Raw genomic sequence first — 18,325 nt, 5'->3', positions numbered from 1 at the left:
CTGATATGCTGGAATATGTCAAGGTTTCGAATGAAGATGCATTGGAGGTTTTGAAGAGCATGAGGATAGATAAGACCCCGAGACCGAAAGGAATATCGCACATGATACTAATGGATGCGTGGGAAGAGATTGCCTCGGCTTTGGTGATGACCTGTGCGTCCTCAGTGGCCACAGGAATAGGTGCGAAGCATCAGACGTTGGGAGGTTCTGACAAATATCATTATTTTGTTCAAGAAAGGTACCGGGATTAACCCTGGGAATGATAGACCAACTACTCTTACTTCAGAGACGGGCAAATTTGGGGGGAATTTCTGGAGATGACGTTCAGGAGCTCCACAAGTCTCGGCACATCAGCCTGTAATTGGAACTTAGACCTCCTCAGTCATCGTACCCAAACGGGGAAACTAAGCAAGTGCGCATCAAACCCCCAAAACTCCAGCACAGGCGCCCCGCAGTGGCGTGTACAGAGACACGTCTCTACTCTCTCTCTTCGCCCATGACTGCCCTCCCGCTCCTGCTACAAACTCAGTCATCATAGTCGCAGAGGTCACAACAGTGACTGGCCTCATCACAAACACTGATGAATCTGCATATAGAGAGGGTGAACCTCAAACTTCGACCAGCATTAAGAAGACAATAGAAATGGTAATCGACTTCAAAAATGCAAGACGTCTCGAACAAGCCCCACTATCCCTAAACGGTGAAGTAATGGGGAGTGTTCAGAGGTTCAGGTTTTTGGGGATGAATATCACCGAGGAGCTCTCTCGGCCCATCAGCAAAACCTCGTTAGCAACGAAAGCACAACGGTGACTATAGTATATGAGGTGATGAGGGAGAGCCGATCTGTCTCAGAAATAGCTGGTCAACATTTTCTGTGCGATAGACAGCACACTGACACACGGAACGGCAGTGCTGTACTCTAGATGCAGCCCTCTATTTTTCTAGGCTCCATGTACTATCTAACATCTATGTGATATCGAAGAGTCTCTTAAAAGACCCTATTGTATCCACCTCTACCACTGTCGCCGGCAGTGCATTCCACACACACACCATTTAGCTCTGACATCTGCTCTGTACCTACTTCCAAACAAGTTAAAACTTTGCCCCCTCGTGTTCAGCCGGTTCGGCGGAAGGAGAGAGTGCAGATCTCCGCGCGTGCGCAGCCCTTCGGTGAAAAATGATATCGTATCCGTTAAATAGGGGCCGTGGACAATTCTGATTTGATGGAGAGGGACGTGAAAGTACAGAGGAACACCTGGAGTAATTTCTGAAACGCCCGTTCGCTGCTGTCGTTACTGCGCGATCGTGAATCTTCCGGAGGGAAGGTCTCAAAATCCCCGGCTTTGCCTGCTGTTGGCGAACGAGATTGAGGTCGAATCGCTCGGATAGATACAGTACTCGGAACTCGGTGTCGGAAAGCCGATGGGAGGCTCGAAATTTTCGGACGCCTCGGAGTCGGATAGTGGTCGGGCATGGCATGGTGAAGTTTTTCTTCCTTCTCCCGTCTGCCTGAGATGTGGGACATTTGAGAGACTTTGAACTTTTTACTGTGCTCATGGACTGTTCTTCATCAAGTTATGTTATTGTTGCACTGTTGTAACTATATGTTATAATTATGTGATTTTGTTAGATTTTTCAGTCTTATTCTGTCCTGTATTTTGTGATATCACACCGGAAGAAATATTGTATCATTTCTTAATGCATGCATTACTAAATGACAATAAAAGAGGACTGCGTGTCTTCATAATCTAAAACTAAAGCCCTAGGAACAAGCCTGTGGCTATCCACACGACCAATGTCTCTCATCATCCTGTACACCTGCATGAATTTCCTGCATGTTTCTCTCCAGGCTGAATAAGACAATGAGCTCACTGTGGTTTTGACGTCCTTCAGGGCTCTGGATGAAGTTGGTTAAATTCCTTCTTCCCCGCTCTTTTCAACGTTTTGTATCATTTTCACTCATTTCAAAGGACTGTGTCTCAAACAGCTGGGTTGTTGCAATGTGCCTCTAAAGTCTGACAGCAGGCTAGCGAGTGAATCTTTGATGGAGCAGAGTCAGAAACCAAAGAGTAATCCGCCTGAGTCAGGGCTTTGGGGCTCCTGAAAGAGATGGGACCTAGAGTTTACCAGGAGGAGCAGGAAGAGGAATCAGACCAGTAGGATGTGGATGCAAATGAGAGATCAGAAACATTTTGAAACAGTTTGAAAAAAAAGGTGGTTAATTTCTGCAAAATACTGGAGGAAATCAACAGATCAGGCTGCAAATGCGGAGAGGAATAAATAGACGTTTATGCTGAGCCCCTTCAGCATGTCTAGACTGTGTACTTCTCTGCTTAGTTGCTGTCTGAACTGCAGAGTTCCTCCAGCATTTTGTGCGTGTGCGTCTTTGTACTGTATTTCCAGCAACTGCAGAATCTCTTGAGTTTTATATCTACATTTGTAAGAGGATTGGACTTTGGCATTAGATACACGTTGATATTGACTATATTCTTTATGGGAACCGCTTTCTGCGTTAAAACAGCCGCTGCATTTTCTATGCGCACCAAAAAACGCTGAGCTGCGGACATGGAACTGGTGCTTCCAGAAACTTTTAATGGCACCGTGATTGCCCATAAATCCTTGCGTTTCAAATTTCGCCGTCGCCGAGGCACCGATCAAATGCGCAAGCGTCAGCGTTGGGACGTTCCCGAATATCACGCATGCGCGCAGTACACAAAAGCTTTAGCAGAGCGACGGCAGGTAGGAGCGAGTTTCCGGGGATAGGGGAGAAGGGAGAGAGGGTGAGGCGGGGTGGCGGGGGCGGGGAGAAGGGGGGTTGGGTGGTGTTCAACACCGACTTCGGGTAGTTGCTGTGACTCCGGACTCCGTGACCCGCAATCCCGGGACAGGCCTGCTCTCTTCCCTCTCTCTCAGCCCCACCATCCGTACACGGGCCCCGGGGAGCTTCCGGCTGATGAGGGAATGGGAACCGATGGGTCTCTCAGACAGAGCTGAGCTCCAGCTGTCTAAATGCAAGGATCGGGAACCCGGAGAAAGGGAACAAAATCTTTTACATCAGCTGTTGAGAAAATCACCTTTGATCTGCCTCCAGTCACAAACAAGGGAAAATCTGCAGAGAGGGCACAGTTTTAAGGTGCTTGGAAGCAGGTACGAAGGAGATGTCAGGGGTGTTGTGTTCTTTATACTTACCGTGGGTTACTGATAACAAACCATATTCTGCAGAATTGAACTTTAATTTAACAGCAACAAAACCACGTTTTACATTGCCATGCTTCTCGATCATTCTTCATTTCTGCTTATGCTCCAGTCACGTCCTGACACGTGATATCACCTCAAGGGATGAGTTTTTTTACACAGAGTGGTGAGTGCGTGGAATGGGCTGCCGGCGACTGTGATGAAGCCGGATACAATAGGGTCTTTTAAGAGGCTCCTGGATAGGTACACGGCGTGTAGAAAAATACAGGGCTATGGGGAACTCCAGGAAATTTCTAAAGTAAGTAGCGTTCGGCACAGCATTGTGGGCCGAAGGGCCTGTATTGTGCTGTATTGTATTTGTTGTATAAATGGGGAAGTCACTTACCCATGACCTCTGGTTGTCGTGCCACCCAACACCAGTGGGAAAAAAAACTGCTTGCATTTACCCTATCTATACCCTCATACTTTTGTACACTTCCAACAGATCCTCAAAGCAAGGTATAATTTCCTTGTTTATGTTTAGAGCCTGTAGACCCTGTGTCCATCTCCTGAGTAAATAGAGATGAAAAACTTGCTTTGGTTCCACACGTGGATTGCCATTCTGGTCTTCCAGAGGACCAACTTGATGCCTTGCAATCCTTTTGCTCTTGATCTATCTCTAGAATCCCTGAGGATTATCCTTCCTCTTTTCTGAGAGGACAATCTCATGCTTTCTTTTAGCCTTCCTGATTTATTTCTTATGTGTCCTCTTGCATTTTTTATACTCCATAAGAACTTACCTGCCTATCTCTGTTCTGCAACTCCATTTTGTGCTTCACCAGGGTCTCAATATCTCTTGCAAACCAAGGTTCCCTGCAGTTTCTATCTTTACCTTTTATTCTGACAGACACATACCCGCTTTGTACTTTCAAAGTTTCGCTTTGAAGGCCTCCCACTTACCAAGCACACCTTTTCCATAAAGCAGCCTGTCCCAGTTCACAGTTGCCAGATCCTAGTGTCATAATTCCAGGTGTTGATCCATGTCCTGAACACATCCGCCTTTCCTGCGCTGTATTGAAATATACCGGGCTCAGCATATTCACTGTACCATGCTCAACTTCTTCATTCCTGACGTTGTCTGAGGACTGAACAACAACTGTCTCCACAACCCCTCCACTATCTGTTCTGTTATTCAGGCTCCCATTCCCCCTGCAACTTTAGTTTTACCCTTCCCCACCCCCACCTCCCACCATGCAGCTCTATCACCCCTTTGGCTTTCCTCCCCCAGATCAATAAAAAGGAGGTACATACCAGGTACAGGCAGATAGGACCAAATGGGGTACTTATGAAATACAGGAAATTCAAGTGAACACTTATGAAGGAAATGAAAGAAGGCATGAGGTTGCCCCAGCAGACAAAGTGAAGGAGAATCCTCATGGATTCTGCAAATATGTTGAGAGTGAAAAGATTGCAAGGGAAAAAATAATCGGCTGCAAGATCAGAACAGTAATCCATATGAGGAGACAAAATAAATGTGGGAGATTTTTTCTGCATCCGTATTTACTCAGGAGATGGACACAGAGTCTATAGAAGTGAGGCAAAGCAGCATCAACTTCATGGACCCTGGACAGATTACAGAGGTGGAGGTGTTTGCTGTCTGAAGGCAAATTAGCGTGGATAAATCCCCAGGGCCTGACAAGTTGTTCCCTGGGACTCTGCGGCAGACAAGTGCAGAAATTGTCAGGGCCCAAGCACAGATATTTAAATCATCCTCAGTGACAGGTGAGGTACTGGAGGATTGGAGGACAGCCAATATTGTTCCACTGTTCAAAAAAGGCTCTAAAAATAAACTAGAAAATTATACATTGGTGAGCCTGACATCAGTAGTGGGAAAGTTATTGGAATATATGTGCAGGAACCGGATATATAAGTATTTGGATAGATGTGGACTGATTAAGGATAGACAGCATGGCTTTGTGCATGGTAGGTCATGTCTAACCAATCTTACAGAGTCTCTGGAGGAAGTTATCAGGAAAGTGGATGAAGGCAAGGCAGTGGATGTTGTCTACATGGACTTTAGCAAGGCACTTGACAAAGTCTCATATCGGAGGTTGGTCAAGAAGGTTCAGTCACTGAGCATTCAAGATGAGATAATAAATTGAATGAAACACTGTCTTTGGGAGAAGCCAGTGTGTGGTAGCAGATGGTTGCCTCTCTGACTGGAGGCCTGTGACTAGTGGTTTACCACAGGGATCAGTGCTGGATCTGTTATTGTTTGTCATCTATATCAGTAATCTGGATAATAGTGTGGTTAACTGGATCAGCATATTTGTGGCTGACCACCAAGATTGGTGGTGTAGTGGTCAGCGAGGAAGAGTATCATGGCTTGCAGTGCGATCTGGACCAGCTGGAAAAATGGTTTGAGAAATGGAAAATGGAATTTAATGCGGACAATGTGAGTTGTTGCACTTTGGTATGACCTACCAAGGGAGGTCTTTCACAGTGACTGGTCGGGCACGGTGGAGAGTTGTAGAAGAAAGGGACCTGGAAGTACAAGTCCTTAATTCACTGAAAGTGGTGTCACAGTTAGATAGGGACGGAAAGCAAGATTTCAGCCCATTGGCCTTCATGAACCAAAGTACTGACAATGATAGATACTTTATATTTTATTGTCGCCAAACAATTTGTACTAGAATGTACAATCATCACAGCGATACTTGATTCTGCGCTTCACACTCCCTGGATTACAAATATTAAATATTAAAATGTTAAAATTAGTCAATATTAAAAAAAAATTATAACTCATACATAGAAAATAGAGAAATGGGAAGTAAGGTAGTGGAAAAAAACCGAGAGGCAGGTCTGGATATTTGGAGGGTACGGCCCAGATCCGGGTCAGGATCCGTTCAGCAGTCTTATCACAGTTGGAAAGAAGCTGTTCCCAAATCTGGCCGTACGAGTCTTCAAGCTCCTGAACCTTCTCCCGGAGGGAAGAGGGACGAAAAGTCTGTTGGCTGTGTGGGTTATGTCCTTGATTATCCTGGCCGCACTGCTCCGACAGCGTGTGGTGAAAAGTAAGTCCACGGACGGAAGATTGGTTTGTGTGATGTGCTGCGCCGTGTTCACGATCTTCTGCAGCTTCTTTCGGTCTTACGGATGTTATGTTGACTTGTAGAAGATATTGGTGAGGCCTGATTTGGAGTCTTGTTTGCAGTTGTGGTCACCTACCGACAGGAAAGATGTAAAAGAGGTTGAAAGAGTTCTGTGAAAATTCACAAGGATGTTGCCAGGTCTGGAGGACTTGGGTTATAAGGAAAAATTGAACAGATCAGGACTTTATTCCCTGGAATGTGGAAGATTGAGCAGAGATTTGATTGTGATAGCGGGGCATAGATGGGGTAAATGCAAGCTGGCTTTCTCCACTGAGATTGGGTGGGACGACAATCAGAGGCCATGCGTTAAGGGTGAAAGGTGAAACGTTAAGGGGAACATGAGGGGAAACTTCTTCACACAGATGGTCATCCGGGTGTGGGATGAGCAGCCAGCACAAGTGGTGCATGCGAGCTCAAGTTCAACATTTAAGAGGTTTGTGTACGTACCTGGATGGTAGGGGTATGCGAGTAGAAAGTTTAAGCAGCTGGGCACCACCTAGATGGCCCAAAGGGCCTGTTTCTGTGTTGTAATTTTCTGTGACTGTGACAAGAACCTGAAATAATACAAAAATTCACACTAAGTCCTTTTAACAGCTGTGTGGACCAAGCATTCATCTCAGCAGGAATTGTTTATATGGTGTTAAAACTGTGGCACTTCAAGTTAATAACGCATAAAAGAAACTCCCAGCTGCATGTCAACAAAGGCTATTTGTGTGTGAGAGTGTTTCAGTTTCTGTGGAGCCAGGTACCCATGCAGCTCACTGGGAACAGGGAATAATACAAATGGAGAGAGTCAAACTGAACCAGGTCACAGATTGGGGACAGTAGAAACATAGACAGGCTCGTTGGCCCACAAAGCTGTGCCGTACATGTCCTTACCTGAGAAATTACCTCTAATCTTCTGAGCTCCATATACCTGTCCAGGGGTCTCTTAAATGACCCTATTGTATCCACCTCTGCCACTGTCGCCAGCAGCCCATCCCACACACTCAGCACTCTGCATAAAAAAACTTGCCCCTCACATCTCCTCTGTACCCATTCTCATAGAGACAGAAAGAACATCAGAGAATTTGATGGTCATTCCAGATACCATCACTGTGCCCAGTTACGAGATGATTTCTCTCTCTAACTTGGTTTGAACTTCACTGTAACAGAGTGATGTCAGATCACACCTTGACTTCATCTGAACTGTTGTCCTACACCAATTGATGGATTTTGTAAATCTCTTTACAGGTTAAAACTGACAAGGAATTTGTCTACGGGAATCTCGAACACAACACGCCAGTTTTGCTGTCTCTGTCCAGATACTTAAGAAGTGGAGCAAGGGATTCGCTCGATCATCCTTCCTGCTCAAACTGTGGGGAGGGATTCACTCTACCGTCTGACTGACCGGCATTCCCATCATTTTAAACAGGGGGGAACTCATTCATCAGCTCAGATAGTGGGAATGGATTCAGTTGGTCATTTCAGTTGAAGGTACATCAGCAAGTTCACACTGTGCAAGTCCATTCCCTGTTAGTGTTTGCTCTTTTGTTTGCCCTCTCTTTGGCTTTTATTTTGGCTTTAACTTCTCATTTCAGCCAGGATTTTGTCCTCCTTCCTTTGCAATGCTTCCACTTCTTTCGGATGTATCTATCACTCAGCTCCTGAATTGCTCCCAGAAACTCCAGCCATTGCTGCTCCATTGTCACTCCTACCTTTTCCCTTCCAAACAAGTTTGTCCAGCTTCTCTGTCATAGAAACATGGAGAAGTTCAGTGCAGAAACAGGCTATTTGGCCCATCTAGTCAATGCTGAAAAAACATTTAAGCTGTCTGATGCAACCTCCTGCACCGAGACCATCGCCCTCCATCCCCCTACCATCCAGGCTCCCATCCAAACTTCTTTTAAATGGTGAAGCCGAGCTCATATTCATCACTTGTGCTGACATCTCATTCCACACTCTCATGACCATTTCAGGAAAGAGCTTTTCCAAATGTTTTTGTTTAATTTTCACCTTCCCCCCTTACCCATGACCTCTGGTTGTCATCCCACCCAACCTCAGTGGAAAAAGCTGCTTGCATTTACCCTGTCTATACCCCCATAATTTTGTATACTTCTTACAAATCCTCAAAGCAATGTATAATTTCCTTGTTTATGTTTGGAGCCTTTTTTTGATGTATAAGATGATGAGGGGCATTGATCGTGTGGATAGCCAGAGGTTTTTTCCCAGGGCTGAAATGGCTAACACGAGGGGCATAGTTTTAAGGTGCTTGGAAACAGATACCGAGGGGATGTCAGGGGTAAGTTTTTTACACAGAGAGTGGTGGGTGCGTGGAATGCACTGCCGGTTATTGTGTGAGAGTGTTTCAGTTCCTGTGGGGCCATGAACCCATGCAGCGCAGTGGGAACAGGGAATAATACCAATGGAGACAGTCAAACTGAGCCAGGTCACAGACTGGAGATGGCAGAAATACCCCATTCTGAGAGAGACAGGAAGAGCATCAGAGAGTTTGATGGTCATTCCAGATACCAGCACTGTGCCCAGTTAGAAGATGATTTCTCCCTCCAACTTGGGTTGAACCTCACTGTAACAGTGTGATGTCAGAGCACACCTTGACAACTCAAGTGATCTCATCTGAAATATTGTCTGACACCCGTTGATTCATTTTGTAAATATTTTTACAGGTTAAAAATGACAAGGAATTTGTCTATGGGAATCTCGAACACAACACGCCAGTTTTGCTGTCTCTGTCCAGATATTTAAGAAGTGGAGCAAGGGATTCACTCGATCATCCTTCCTGCTCAGACTGTGGGGAGGGATTCACTCAGTCATTTCAACTGAAGATATATCAGCAAGTTCACACCGTCAACTGAAGATATATCAGCAAGTTCACACCGGACAAGGCCATTCATTTGTTCTGTGGGTGAGAAGGCATTCAGTTGGTCATCCCACCTGTGGACACACCAGTCAGTTCACCCTGGGCAGAGGCTGGTCATCTGCTGAATTTGTGGGGAAGGATTCACGCGATCATCTTACCTAATGGCTCACCAGCGAGATGACACCGGGGAGCGGCCGTTCACCTGCTCAGACTGTGGGAAGCGATTCATTAACTCATCTGACCTACTGAGACACCAGTCAGTTCACACTGGGGAGCGGCTGTTCACCTGCTTGGACTGCAGGAAGAAATTCACTTGCTCATCCCACCTGATGGTTCATCGGCGAGTTCACACTGGAGAGAGGCCGTTCACCTGCTCAGACTGCGAGAAGGGATTCAGTTGCTCATCCCAACTGAAGGTACATCAGCGAGTTCACACTGGGGAGAGGCCGTTCACCTGCTCAGACTGTGGGAAGGGATTCACTTGCTCATCCCACCTGAAGGTTCATCAGCGAGTTCACACTGGGGAGAGGCCGTTCACCTGCTCAGACTGTGGAAAAGGATTCAGTTGCTCATCCCAACTGAAGGTACATCAGCGAGTTCACACTGGGGAGAGGCCGTTCACCTGCTCAGACTGTGGGAAGGGATTCACTCGGTCACCTGATCTACAGAGACACCAGCGAGTTCACACTGGGGAGAGGCCGTTCACCTGCTCAGTGTGTGGGAAGGGATTCATTCGATCATCCGAACTACAAGCACACTGGTCTTTTCACACTGGGGAGAGGCTGTTCACCTGCTTGGACTGTGGGAAGAGATTCACTTGCTCATCCCACCTGAAGGTACATCAGCGAGTTCACACCAGGGAGTGGCCGTTCACCTGCTCAGACTGTGGGAAGGGATTCACTTCGTCATCCCAACTGAAGGTACATCAGCGAGTTCACACTGGGGAGAGGCCGTTCACCTGCTCAGACTGTGGGAAGGGATTCACTTCGTCAGGTGTCCTACATAGACACCAGCGAGTTCACACTGGGGAGGGGCCGTGCACCTGCTCAGTGTGTGGGAAGGGATTCACTCGGTCATCAAACCTACAGAAACACCAGCGAGCTCACACTGGGTAGAGACCGATCACCTGCTCAGACTTCGGGAAGGGATTCTCTCAGCCACCTCCACCGAATGTGCATCATTGAGTTCACACCAGGGAGAGGTTGTTCACCCGCTTTGAATGTGGGAAGCAATTCACTCAGTATTCTAACCTTAGGTAATTCTCACTTTGGCTAGCAGCTTAATATAGGGGGTGATAGCCCCCCAGCCTGGCCAAACTTAAGAAATCTTGTTTGGGTGGAAGCTGCTTGATGTGTCCCCTGTTACATATCAGTACCCCGAAATAACAAATGGTACATAATATGCGATTAAACGATTGGGCTTTATAGTTCTTTCTTTGGCTATAAAGCTAGTAAAGAAAAAGGGCCCACTCTCTCCATTCATGTCTTCTCATCTCTCCCCAGCAAAAGACTGCAAAAATCTCTCTTCCTGACGAACAATAAAGAACATTTCTGTCATTGGATAGCCCTGCATTCAAAAACCCTGTTGTCTCTAGTCGTAACCTAACCATTGCTGTTACAGAGAAAACATTACCTCAGCAGTGAAACATTGCACAGAGGCTGTTACATTAGCTGTGAAACCTTACAGCATGTTATTTGTGACACACTGCCGGGTTCACACTGGGGAGAAAGTTTCAATAAGCTGCATGCTCGATATTTGTCCATCACCGTTGCTGAATGCAATTTCGAGAGTGACTGTCGGTGCTGAACTCTGCAATTATTGCTACTGCTCACCACACCCAGTTCTGCACCCTGGTCACTGGGCATGGGAGGAGTTTCTTCTGCTGCATATTCACCTTTAATGGGACTGGAGTTTAACGTGGACTGGAGTGGAGAGCGGCCAGTGAAGGAATGGAGCTTTGACTCAAGAGATTTTGGCAGTTGGATTGTACAATCAAGTCAATCAAGGTTTGAACAGCTCAGACCCAGCAGAAAGCAGCTGATTGGGCAATTGAAAATTGAGAAGTTCAACAAACAAGTAAAAAGAGGGGTAGCTGAAGCGGAGTGGCCAGTGAGTGAGTGGGCCAGTGAAGGAGTGGAGCTTTGAGGCTTTGGCTCGAGATGTTTCGGCGAGCAGAGGCAGAGGACGAGCTTGCTCCCAGTAAGGTAAGGCCGGGTATGTTCCTATAATTATTTTGATTAACTTAGGAGTTGGTAATGGAGGCTGTAGATAGGGCAGTCCAGTGCTCCGATTGTAGGATGTGAGAAGTCAGGGACAGCACAATTGTCTCTGATGACTAAATCTCAGGGATCTGTACTGGGTCCAATGTTGTTTGTCATATATATTAATTATCTGGATGATGGGGTGGTAAATTGGATTAGTAAGTATGCAGATGATACTAAGATAGGTGGAGTTGTGGATCATGAAGAAGGTTTTCAAAGCTTGCAGAGAGATTTAGACCACTTAGAAGAGTGGGCTGAAAGCTGGCAGAAGGAGCTTAATGCTGATAAATGTGAGGTGCTGCATTTTGGTAGGAGTAATCAAAATAGGGCATACATGGTAAATGGTAGGGCACTGAAGAATGCAGTAGAACAGAGGGATCTAGGAGTAATGGTGCATAGTTCCCTGAAGGTGGAGTCTCGTTTGGATAGGGTGGTGAAGAAATCTTTTGGTATGCTGGCCTTTATAAATCAGAGCATTGAGTATAGGAGTTGGGATGTAATGTTGAAATTGTACAAGGCATTGGTAAGGCCAAATTTGGAGTATTGTATACAGTTCTGGTAACCAAATTATAGGAAAGATGTCAATAAAATTGAGAGAGTACGGAGGAGATTTACTAAAATGTTGCCTGGGTTTCATCTCCTAAGTTACAGCAGAAGGTTGAACAAATTAGGTCTTTATTCTTTGGAGTGTAGGAATATTGGGAGTTAGGAAAAAAGTGAAAAAGCAGGATCTCAGGGATGGTAATCTCAGGATTGCTGCCTGTGCCATGGGACATAGAGGGTAGGAACAGGAAGTCATGGCAGTTGAGTGCGTGGCTGAAGAGTTGGTGCAGGGGGCAGGGGTTCAGATTTCTGGAACATTGGGATCTCTCCTGGGGAAGGTCTGACCTGTACAACAAGGACGGGCTGCACCTGAACTGGAAAGGGACCAATATCCAGGTGGGCAGGTTTGCTAGAGCTGCTGGGGAGGGTTTAAACTAGTTTGTCAGGGAGGTGGGAATCAGAATGTGAGTGCAGAGATGAGGGTAGAAGAACAAGGGCATGATGCTGTGTGTTCTGAGTTGGTGAGGAAGGACAGGCAGGGGACAAAACATAAATGTAGCCAGTTTGAGGGGTTGAAGTGTGTGTATTTCAATGCTAGAAGTATTAGGAATAAAGGGGATGAACTTAGAGAATGGATCAGTACGTGGAACTACGATGTTGTGGCCATTGCTGAAACTTGGCTGGAGGAAGGGCAGGATTGGCTGATGCAGGTACTGGGGTTTAGGTGTTTTAAAAGGATTAGGATGGGAGGTAGAAAAGGGGGGGAGTAGCATTACTGATCAGGGATAGTATCACGGCTGTAGGAAGAGAGGATGCTGCAGAGGGAGCGTCCACTGAGTCGGTGTGGGTGGAAGTCAGAAATAGGAAGGGATCAATCACTGTGCTGGGAGTAGTCTATAGGCCCCCAAATAGCCTTCGGGACACTGAGGAGCAGATAAGCAGGCAGATTTTAGAATGGTGCAGGAAATACAGGGTTGTAGTTATGGGTGATTTCCCTCATATTGACTGGCACCTCCTGACGGCAAGGGGGATAGATGGGGCTGAATTTGTCAAGTGTGTTCAAGAAGGATTCCTGACACAGTATGTGACCGGCCGACGAGAGGAGAGGCCATACTGGATCTAGTTCTCGGTAATGAACCTGGTCAGGTTGCAGACCTCTTGATGGGGGAGCATTTTGGTGAGAGTGGCCACAACTCCCTTAGCTTCAGCATAGCTATGGAAAAGGATAAAAACAGACAAAATGGGAAAGTGCTTAACTGGGGAAGGGCTAACTATGAAGGGAAGAGGCAGGAATTAGCGAGAGTAAATTGGAAACAGATTTTCAAAGCTGAAATTACAGAAGTAATGTGGAGGAAGTTTAGGGACCACTTGTGCTGGGTTCAGGATAGGTTTGTCCCACTGAGGCAAGGAAAAAATGGTAGGAAAAGGGAACCGTGGCTGACGAAACACGCGAGGCAACTCGTCAAGCGGAAGAAGGTAGCATATGTTAGATATAAGAAGCAGTCAGAGCCCTGTTGGTCGCTTTTCGATTGCTCCTACCCTGTTTACTTAATTGTCTCTACCAGTCTTTTTTTTTTGAAATCTTATTATAATATTTCAATGCTACTTTACTGTGGCCGGGAAAAGAACCAAAGCGTTTGCAAAAGAAAGAGAAACAGAAGATGAATCCCCAGTCACTTTGGATTCAGTCAGTGACTTCCTTAAACGGCAAAAATCGGAATGAGTTTCAATGACTTAATGGCAAATTGGATACAATTCAATGAACTTTATTTCAGCATGAGAGCCAAATTCAGGAGAATACTGTGAAGCTAATGACACTTGAAGAGGACGTTGAAGATACAATTAAACTCTGCAAAGAGTTATCTTTATCCAGTGATAAAATGCTGAAAAGGATCATCAGTCTCGAAAATAGAAATAGGAGAAATAACTTGCGAATCCTGGGTCTTGAAGAATCAATTGAAGGTGCTGACCCTACGAATTTTTTGCAAACTTTCTGAAGCAGATTTTCCCTGCTTTATTCACATCTGAGCTGAAGCTCGATGGAGCTTTTTGCTCTCCGACTTTGAAGCCATTGTCCTTGGCGGCGAGACCCAGATCGGTCGGACTAGCCTTTCATGAATTTCGTATGAAGGACTTTTTAATTCACCATAACCGGAGGCAAGGAATGATCAATTTCCAAAATTACAGGTTAGATTTGTGGAAGACTATTCGCCTGAAGTTTTGGCTGATCGCATGAAATATGAAGAAGTTATGTTGGAATTTTATAATAAAGGGTATAAACCATCCCTTCAGTTCCCCGCACGTCTGCATATTGTTTTGAAGAACGGATTGCGAGAAAGAATAAATTCAGTTGAAGATGCAAAAGAGTTTCTGAAGGATGAAGTCTAAAACTGTTATACTTCTTATTTGATCAAGTTTTTTTCTTCTGTTAATATGAATTTGAAATAAGGTTTCATTAAGCTTACGTTTTGGCTGTTCATATATTGTCTTTTGTTAGATTTTTTTTTGATACTACTTTATTTTATCCCGTTTTGAGGCTTTATTTTAATACAGCTTTCTTTGAATTTGTTTAAAGTGATCCTTTCGTATTTCCGAATACCAAGTTATTTTACTTTTTATGTTGTGTCTTGGTAAGGGCATTATGACCTTGCAAGACTGGAGTTTTTTCTGTCAACAGGATTTTTTGGGGCCGGTACTTAGTTCTCAGCTCACTGACTGTCTATTGGTCAGCTTTCTCGCTTTGGGTAGGGGAGGGGGTAGGGCCTATTTCTCTCTGGGAGCTGTGTTGGGTTGAATATATGATTGTTTGTTTGACCACTTTACTTTACAGTTTGCTTTCTTGTTTTAATAACTTAATGGCCAGATCTTTTAATTACATGTTGATTGGTATTTAAAATGTTTCGAAATTTTAACCTGTTTAGTTTGAATGTGAAAGGGCTGAATCACCCCACCAAAAGGAACAAAGTGTTTGCTTATATTAAAAAATTAAAAGCACCGTTTTTTTTTACAAGAAATGCGCATACGCAGCTGTGATAGCTTATGTTTTTTTTTACTAGGTGGAAGAATATGAATTCCACTCTTCGTTTAATGTAAAATCATGTGGAGTTTTGATTTTTGTAGATAATACAGTTTCCTTTATTCAGCATAAAGTTGTTTCAGACCCTAATTGTCGATTTGTTATTGTATCAGAGTTTAGACAGTGAATCGATTGTTTTTGCTAATGTATATGCCCCCAACGTAGATGATCCAGGATTTTTTGAACATCTATTTTCATTTTTGCCAGATTTGTGTACTTTCTTGTGATGGAGGAGATTTAACTGCTGGTTAGATTGCTCATCTATCAAACCAGCCACACTTAATAAATCAGCTTTGTTTATCCAATCTTTTCTAACTAAATGTGGTATAGTTGATTCTTGGCGATTTCTTCATCCGACAGACAGGGAGTATTTTTTTCTCTCATGTCTAACATTCTTATACCGGGATTGACTTTTTTATTGATAGTCAAATGATTCCATTAGTTCGATCGATTGAATATAAAGAGATTGCTATCTCTGACCACTCCCCTGTATTTCTATCTTTAAATCTTCCTGGTCCTATCTCCATGAGTAGATTTTGGCGATTTAGTTTAACTCTGTTATCCGATGAGGGTTTTTAAAAATTTATGGAGAATCAAATTACTCTTTATTTTTGAAGAAAATACGTTGGAAGAGGCGTCTAGCCTTATTATATGGGATACTTTTAAAGCATACATCCGGGGTCAAATTATTTCTGATACTGCAAACATCATTAAAAAAGCTAACAAAGAAAGAAATGGATTAGCCAATCAGCTAAAGCAACTGGACCATAAATATGCTTCTGTACCTGATCCTGAAACATATAAGAGACGTATTGAAACTAAAACTAAATATGATCTTCCTTTAACATATCCAATTGAAAGCCAACTTTTTAAAGATAGAAGTCAACTTTATATTCACGGAGATAAAACTGGTAAGCTACTGGCTAATCAATTGAAGCCATTTTCAGCCAAGCGACAAATTAAAGAAATACATAAAATTAACGGGGACATGACAACTGACCACCTTGAAATTAATGACATTTTTAGGGAATTTTATTCTAAATTGTATAGTTCTGACTCTGTTAATGATAATATTGCAATGAATAATTTTTTAGATCAATTAAATATTCCTAATCTTTCGTTAGATGATCGTAGGCAATTGGATCAACCTATTTCCCAGGATGAAATTGGGGAGGATATTTGAGAATTGCATTCTGGGAAATCCCCAGGACCCAGTGGATTCTCTGGAGAGTTTTATTAGGCTTTGTCCTCCTTGATTACACCACATTTATGTTCTACCATTACAGGAAGGAAGACAACCACAATCTTTTTACGAAGCTTCCATTTCGCTCATTCTCAAAATGAATAAGAATCCTACTAAATGTTCTTCGTATAGACCTATCTCTTTACTCAATTTTGATAAAAAAATTTTATCTAAAGTGTTGGATCGCAGACTTGAAAATATTATATCTTCTGTAGTTTTGGATGATTAGACAGGATTTATTAAAAATCTATATTCCCATTTTAATATACGGCGTTTGTTGAATGTTATATACTCTCCATCTAAGGAAATACCGGAATGTGTGATATCTTTGGATGCGGAGAAGGCTCTTGACAGAGTTGAATGGAACTTTCTATTTACATCCTTAGAAAAATTTATTTTGGACCTACTTTTATTCATTAGATTAAATTACGTTATTTATCTCCCTCCGCTCGGGTTCTTACTAATTTTCAGAATTCTAAACCCTTTAAACTCCAACCTGGAACTAGACAAGGTTGCCCCTTGAGCCCCCTGCTTTTTGATTTGGTATCAGAACCATTAGCAATTGCTTGTTGAGAGTCTAAAGAGATCACTGGTATTTTAAGGAGAGGTACTATTCATAAAGTGTCGCTCTATTGCTGATGACTTATTGCTTTTTATATCTAATGTTACAACCTCCTTACCATTTGTGTCCATTTACTGACTAATTTTAGTCAGTTCTCAGGATAAAAATTAAATCTACAGAAGAGTGAACTGTTCCCTTTAAACAATTTCATACCAACTGATATTAACCTTCCTTTTAAAATTTTAGGAGAGCAATTTACATATTTAGGAGTAACAATTAATAAGAATTATAAAGATTTATTTAAGGAAAATTTTTAAAGTTTATTGAATTTACATTTAAAAAACTCTAATTGGTTGCCTCTCTCTTTATCACTGATTGGCCGAATCAATTCGATTAAAATGAATATCTTACCTAAATTTATATACCTTTCTCAAGCTGTGCCTGTTTTTATTCCTAAATCTTCTTTTGACTCTTTGGATTCAATTCCTTCTTCGTATATATGAAAGAAGTAAAAAAAAAAACACCTCGTAAAAAATAAAGCTCACCTTCAGAAAACCAAAGAGAATGGAAGCTTTACCCTACCCAATTTTAGGTTATATTATTGGGCAGTTAATATACGTAATATTACGTTCTGGATATATTACATTAACTATGAGAATTGATCTATATGGGTTTCTTCGGAAGTCAACTCTGTTATAAAATTTTCCATTATTTCTTTACTTGGATCCTTGCTTCCTTTACCTTTAAATAAATTAATTGACAATCTGGTGGTTAAACATACATTGAGGATTTGGTTATAGTTTAGAAAACATTTTGGTTTATTGAGATTTTCCCTCTCAAGTCCCATATTTTCTAGCAACACACATCAAAGTTGCTGGTGAACGCAGCAGGACAGGCAGCATCTCTAGGAAGAGGTACAGTCGACGTTTCAGGCCGAGACCCTTCGTCAGGACTAACTGAAGGAAGGGTTAGTAAGAAATTTGGGAGGGGTAAGGGGAGATCCAAAATGATAGGAGAAGACAGGAGGGGGAGGGATGGAGCCAAGAGCTGGACAGGTGATTGGCAAAAGGGATATGAGAGGATCATGGGACAGGAGGTCCGGGGAGAAAGACAAGGTGGGGGGGGGGGACCCAGAGGATGGGCAAGGGGTATAGTCAGAGGGAGAAAAAGGAGAGAGAGAGAAAGAATGTGTATATTTCAATAAATAACGGATGGGGTATGAAGGGGAGGTGGGGCATTAGCGGAAGTTAGAGAAGTCAATGTTCTTGCCATCAGGTTGGAGGCTACCCAGACGGAATGTCAGGTGTTGTTCCTCCAACCTGAGTCTGGCTTCATCTTTACAGTAGAGGAGGCTGTGAATAGACACGGAATGGGAATGGGACGTGGAATTAAAATGTGTGGCCACTGGGAGATCCTGCTTTTTCTGGCGGACAGAGCGTAGGTGTTCAGCGAAA

At 43.6% G+C, this 18,325-nt stretch overlaps 1 long non-coding RNA gene and 1 pseudogene across 1 annotated transcript in view; both read left to right on the top strand.

Moving 5' to 3' along the window:
- LOC140207820 (uncharacterized) overlaps positions 1-18,325 on the top strand; it is a 433,432-nt pseudogene that overhangs the window by 28,729 nt on the left and 386,378 nt on the right.
- Positions 10,225-18,325, top strand: part of LOC140208462 (uncharacterized) — a 13,700-nt gene continuing 5,599 nt past the window's right edge. Inside the window, exon 1 of the long non-coding RNA XR_011888790.1 lies at positions 10,225-11,390. This is a non-coding gene — a long non-coding RNA (uncharacterized lncRNA). The remainder of the gene's footprint in view (positions 11,391-18,325) is intronic.

Source organism: Mobula birostris, chromosome 13 (assembly GCF_030028105.1).
Source record: "Mobula birostris isolate sMobBir1 chromosome 13, sMobBir1.hap1, whole genome shotgun sequence".
In the NCBI taxonomy this organism is placed as follows: Eukaryota; Metazoa; Chordata; class Chondrichthyes; order Myliobatiformes; family Myliobatidae; genus Mobula; species Mobula birostris.
This window is presented reverse-complemented; position numbering and strand designations above follow the sequence as displayed.